Below are 5,992 nucleotides of genomic sequence, written 5' to 3' on the forward strand. Positions count from 1 at the left end.
TTACTCTCAATTCTGGTAATTTTTCCCCCACCCCCACTCTTTTTCCAATTCCCTTTTCTAGCACCCTCCCCAATCCCTTCCCCTCACCTGCCGACCACCTCCCTTTGGTTCTCCTCCTCCATCCCTATCTCCCATGGTCTGCCTCTTCTTCAGCCCTTTACCTCTTCCACCTCTCACCTCCCACCTCCATACTACATCTCCCCCCCCCCACCAGCTTGTACTCCTACCCCTCCCCCACCTTCTTTCTCCCTTCCTTTCCAGTCCTGATGAAGCGTATCGGCCCGAAACATCAACTGTTTATTCCCCTCCATGGATGCTGCCTGACCTGCTGAGTTCCTCCAGCAGATGGTGTGTTACTCTGCAGACACCCCTGGGTTTAGTGTTCATTTCCCCCTTATGATCCGGAAGGAGGTATTTCCGCGCACTGGGTCTCTGCTGGTTCACAGAATGATCGCACTCCTCGCTAATTTTTCCTGTAGCCTTCGCCCCGTGTTCCCGTTAACTCCGCCGGATAGTGACCACCTGAACAACCCCCCCAGCCGCCCCCGTGACGTGACAGGAAACCGGGACACCCCGAGGATACCCCAGCAGCTGCGGGGCGAATTAACGCAATTATCGCCGTCTCGGGAGCTGAGTGTGACGAGGGTCCGTGGTGAGGATGGTTCGGACCCAAGTGCTGCAGAACTCGAGGCTAGGATCGCGAACTCTGCACACAACAAAACACAGGACCATACCTTTGGTTGGGCTCCGTTCGCTGCTCTTTAAATACTCAATTCTTGTCGTCCAAAACACTATCGCCAGTCAGCGGGACGGTCTTCAGGGGGGCCGTGCCAACTATCCCTATTCCTGAAGGTTAGAGCGTTGGAAGCCCGGGAGCTGGCGCGGCTGGGTGAGTGTGGTCACAGTAGCTCCAGACTTCTTAAAGACTTGTGCGTACTCAGTCAGATACGGTGAAGTGCGGGGGACCCGATACAGAGTCATGGAGCACCTCAGCACGGAAACAAGGCCCTACAGCCCATCCGGTCCATGCCTCGTCCCATCGCCCAGCACCTGGACCACACCTTCCCAATCCACGTATTTATCCAAACTTCTCTTAAACATCCACCATTTCTGCTGGCAGCTTGATCTGCACTTGTGCCACCCCTCTGAATGAAGTTGCCCTTCCTCGGGTCCACCAGAACTATTTCACTTTCCACCTTTAACCTCTGATCTCCAGTCCTAGTCTCACCACATCTCAGTGGAACAAGCCTGCCAGCATTAACCCTATCTACATCCCACATGGAGTCATAATCCACTTTTGGCAATTCAGCCCATCTAATCCATGCTGAACCATTAATCTGCCTACTCCCGTCGACCCTCATTCAGATCATAGCCCTCCATACCGCTCCCATCCATGTACCCACCTAAATTTCTTACTAATGTTTAAATCAAACCCACATCTGCCACGTGCACTGGCAGCTTGCTCCACACTCTCAACACCCTCTGAGTGAGGAAGTTCCCTCATGTTCCCCTTCAACGTTCCATGTGTCATCCTAAGCCCCTGACCTCTAGTTGTGGTCTCACCCAACCTCAGCCTGTGGAATTTACCCTATCTATACCCCCTCAGAATTTTGTATATCTGTATTAAATCTCTCCTCAATGTTCTATGCTCCAGGGAATAAAGTTCTAACCTATTCAACCTTGCCCTATAAATCAGACCCTCAATTTCCAACAACATCCTTGTAAATTTTCTCTGCACTCTTTCAATCTTATTTACAACTTTCCTGTAGGTTGGTGACCAAAACTGCACAGAATACTCCAAATTTGACCTCACTAAACAATTTCAACATAACATCTCAACTCCCGTACTCAAGCAGATTGGTTTATGAAGGCCAATGAGCTGAAAGCTTTCTCTATGACTCCATCTACCTTGACGCCACTTTCAATGAATTATAGATCTGTATTCCCAGATCCACCTGTTCCACCACATCCCTCAGTGCCCTCACCACTCACCATGCAAGTACTGCCCAGGTCAGTCCTCCCTAATTGCAACACCTCACACTTGACTGCGTTAAATTCCAACTGCCATTTTTCAGCCCATTTCACCAATCTGTCCAGATCCCGCTGCTATATTTGATAGTCTCTCTCACTATTTACTACACCCCTAATCTTGGTGACATCTCCAAATTTGCTGATCCTGATCCAGATGATGAGCAACAATGGACCCAACACTGATACCTGCAGCACGCCAGTAGTCACAGACCTCCAATCAGAGAACGATCATCTGCTACCACTCCGTGGCTTATCCTGCAAAGCCAATTCTAATCCCATGGGAGATCTCGTTAAAGGCCTTGATAAAGTCTATGTAGACATTATCCACTGATTTGCCTTCATCAACTTTCCTGGTAACTTCCTCAAAAAACTCCATAAGATTGGTTGGACATGACCTACTATGCACAAAGCCAAACATCCAGGACCTCACCTGCAGCTAAAAATGTTATAAATATCTTAGTTAGCACCCCTGCAGTTTCTGCACTAGCATCCCACAGGGTCTGTGGGAACATCTTGTCAGTTCCTGGAGATTTATCCAACCTAATTTGCCTCAAAACAATCAACAGCTCCCCCTCTGTAATCTGTATAGTGCCCATGACCTTGCTGCAGCTTTTCCTCACTCTTACAGACTCTGTGTCCACCCCCCCCCCCCCCCCCGAGTAAATACAAATGCAAAAACCCATTTAAGATCTTTTTGGCTCCACACATAGATTACCACACTGGTCTTCCAGAGGACCAATTTTATTCCTCGCTATCCTTTTGCTCTTAATATACCTGGAGAATTCCTTAGGATTCTTCTTCACCTTGTCCTTTAGTCTTCTTTCAGGCCTCCTGATTCCACTCTTGCATGTCTTACTCTCCTCAACTACCTCATTGGTTCCTGCCTGCCTATTCCTGCTATGCATCTCCTCCTTAACCAGGGCCTCAATATCTCCTGAAAAACAAGGTTCCCTAAACCTGTTATCCTTGCTTTCTATTTTGACAGGAACGTACAAACTCTGTATTCTCAAAATTTCACTTTTGAAGGCCTCCCACTGACCAAGTACACCTTTGCCAGAAAACAACCTGTCCTAATCCACACCTGCCAGATACCTTCAAAACTGGGCTTTCTCCAATTAAGAATCTCAGCCCACAGACCACACCTATTCTTCTCCATAATTACTTTGAAACAAATGGCATTATAGTCACTACAGGCAAGGTGCTGCACTACACAAACATCCTGCCTCGTGCCCTAATAGGAGATCTAGTACATCACTCTCTCTAGCTGGGACTTCCATCTACAGATTAAGGAAACTTTCCTGAATACTTTTGGCAAATTCTTTCCCACCCACCCCTTTCACAGTATGGGAGATGGGGGAGGTCCTAAATGGAATTTTTGCACCTGTATTTACTTGGGAGATGGACACAGAGTCTATAGTAATGAGGCAATGCAGCAGTGAGATGATAATACAGATCACAGAGGAGGAGGTGTTTGCCATCTTGTGGCAAATTAGGGTGGGATAAATCCCCGGGGCATGACAAAGTGTTGCTTTGGACTCTGTAGGAGGCTAGTGCAGAAATTGCAGGGCACCTTGCAGAGACGTTTCAGTGTTCAAAGTAAATTTATTATTAAAGTACATGAATCTCACCACCCCTGTGTTTCTTTTTCTTGAGGGCATACTCAGTAAATCCAAGCAACATGATAGTATCAATGAAAGACCTCACCCAACAGGACAAACAACCAAATGTGCAAAAGACTACAAACTGTGTAAATACAAAAGAAATAATAATAATAATAAATGAATAAGCAATAAATATCAAGAATGTGAGATGAAGAGTCCTTGAAAGTGAGCCTATAGGTTGTGGGAACAGTTCAGTGATAGGGCGAGTGAAGTTCTCCTCACTGGTTCACGAGTCTGAAGATGGAGGGGTAAGAACTGTTCCTGAACCTGGGTGGTGTGAGTCCGGAAGCTCTTGTATCTTCTTCCTGATGACAGCAGAAAGAAGACAGCATGCCTAGTTGGTGTGGGTTTTTAAATGAGGATTTGAAACATCCTTTGCCACGAGTGGGTTGCTGGAGGATTGCTAATGTTGTTCCATAGTTTAAACAAGGCTCTAAGAGTAAGCCAGGAAATCATAGGCCAGAGAGCCTGACTCAGTATTGGGAAAGGTATTCTAAAGGATAGTCAATATGGCTTTGTGCGTGGTAGGTTATGTCTAACCAATCTTACAGAATTTGTTGAGATTAAGAGTTCGGCACGGACTAGGAGGGCCGAGATGGCCTGTTTCTGTGCTGTGATTGTTATATGGTTATATGGTTATATAAGTTACCAGGAAAGTTGATGATGCAAGGCAGTGGATGTTGTTTATATGGACTTCAGCAAGGCCCCTGACAAGGTTCAGTTGCTTGGGGTTCAAGATGAGGTAGTAAACCTGATTAGACTTAGGCTTTGCAGGAGAAGCTGAAGACTTGTTGTAGATATTCACCTCTCTGACTGGAGTCCTGTGACTAGTGACGTGCCACAGGAGTGCTGGGTTCATTATTGTTTGTCATCTGTATCAATGATCTGGATGATAAACCGGTTTATTGAATTTGCAGATGGCACCAAGATTAGGAGTATAGTGGGCAGTGAGGACGGCTATCCTGGCTTGCAGTGGGATCTGGACCAGCTGGATAAATCGGCCGAAAGATGGCAGATGGATTGATGCAGTCAAGTGTGAAGTGTTGTACTTTGGAAGAACAAACCAGGGAGGGTCTTACACGGTGAGCGGTGAGGAATCTGGGAATACGGATCCAAGATTCCTTGAAAATGGCATTGCATGTGGATAGGGTTGTAAAGGATGTCTTTGGCACATTAGCCTTCATAAATATTGAGTACAGGTGTTGGAATTTTATGTTGAAATTGTATACATTGTTGACGAGGCCTAGTTATGAATATTGTGTGCAGTTTTAGTCACCTACCTACTGGAACTGGGGGGGGGGCAGGGAGAAGTTACGTCTGTACTGAAGGAGGTGTAAGACACTCCTTCCCTCTGCTAGCCTACTGGGCAAGGTGTAACACCTGCTTAGCCCCTCGATCAGGGTCACATGTGTCATGGGAGCAGGTGGCGAAATGGTCGTATGAGCAGCTGGTGCTTGTCACAAGTCCTGGTTATGCGACCATTGACGTCATGTAGACAATCTCTGAACAGTGTATTGACAATGGCTGAGGTCAGCCATCTTGTAAAGACACTGCACAGAAGAAGGCAATGGAAAACCACATCTGTAGGACAAATGGGCAAAAGCAATCATGGTCTTGGAAAGGACAAGATTGCCCTTGTCATGCAACACAGCACGTAATGATGACCTACAGTGGATGTAAATAGATTGAAAATCTGCAGAGAAAATTTGCACAGACGTTGCCGGGACTTGAAGACCTGAGTTCTAGGGAAAGGTTGAATAGGTTAGGATTTTATTCCCTCGAATGAAGAAGATTGAGGGGAGATTTGATAGAGGTATACAAAGTTATGAGGGATATGGATAGGGTAAATGCGAGCAGCCCTTTTCCACGGAGGCTGTGTGAGACTACAACTAGAGGTCATTGGTTAAGGCTGAAAGATGAGAACATGAGGGAGGTCTTCTCCACTCAGAGGATGGTGAGAGCATGGAATGATCTGCCATCACAAGCGGTGGATGTGGGGTCGATTTCAACATTTAAGAGAAATTTGGATAGGTACGTGGACGGGTGTAGAATGGAGGGCTCTGATCTAGGTGCAGTCGATGGGGCTAGGCAGATTAATGCTTCAGTATGGACCAGATCAGCCAAAGGACCTGTTTCTGTGTAGTATTCTATGACTGTAAGCAATGATCAAATGCAGAACAGATTCGATGGGCTGAATGGCCTGATTCTGCTCCTCATGCTGTTAAAATGGCCCTGATTTTTACCCATTTCAAGGAATCAGAGATATAAGCTGGATAAAGCCCATCCAAGGATAGTGTTTA

The sequence above is a fragment of the Hypanus sabinus genome, chromosome 27 (genome assembly GCF_030144855.1).
Source record: "Hypanus sabinus isolate sHypSab1 chromosome 27, sHypSab1.hap1, whole genome shotgun sequence".
Classification (NCBI taxonomy): domain Eukaryota; kingdom Metazoa; phylum Chordata; class Chondrichthyes; order Myliobatiformes; family Dasyatidae; genus Hypanus; species Hypanus sabinus.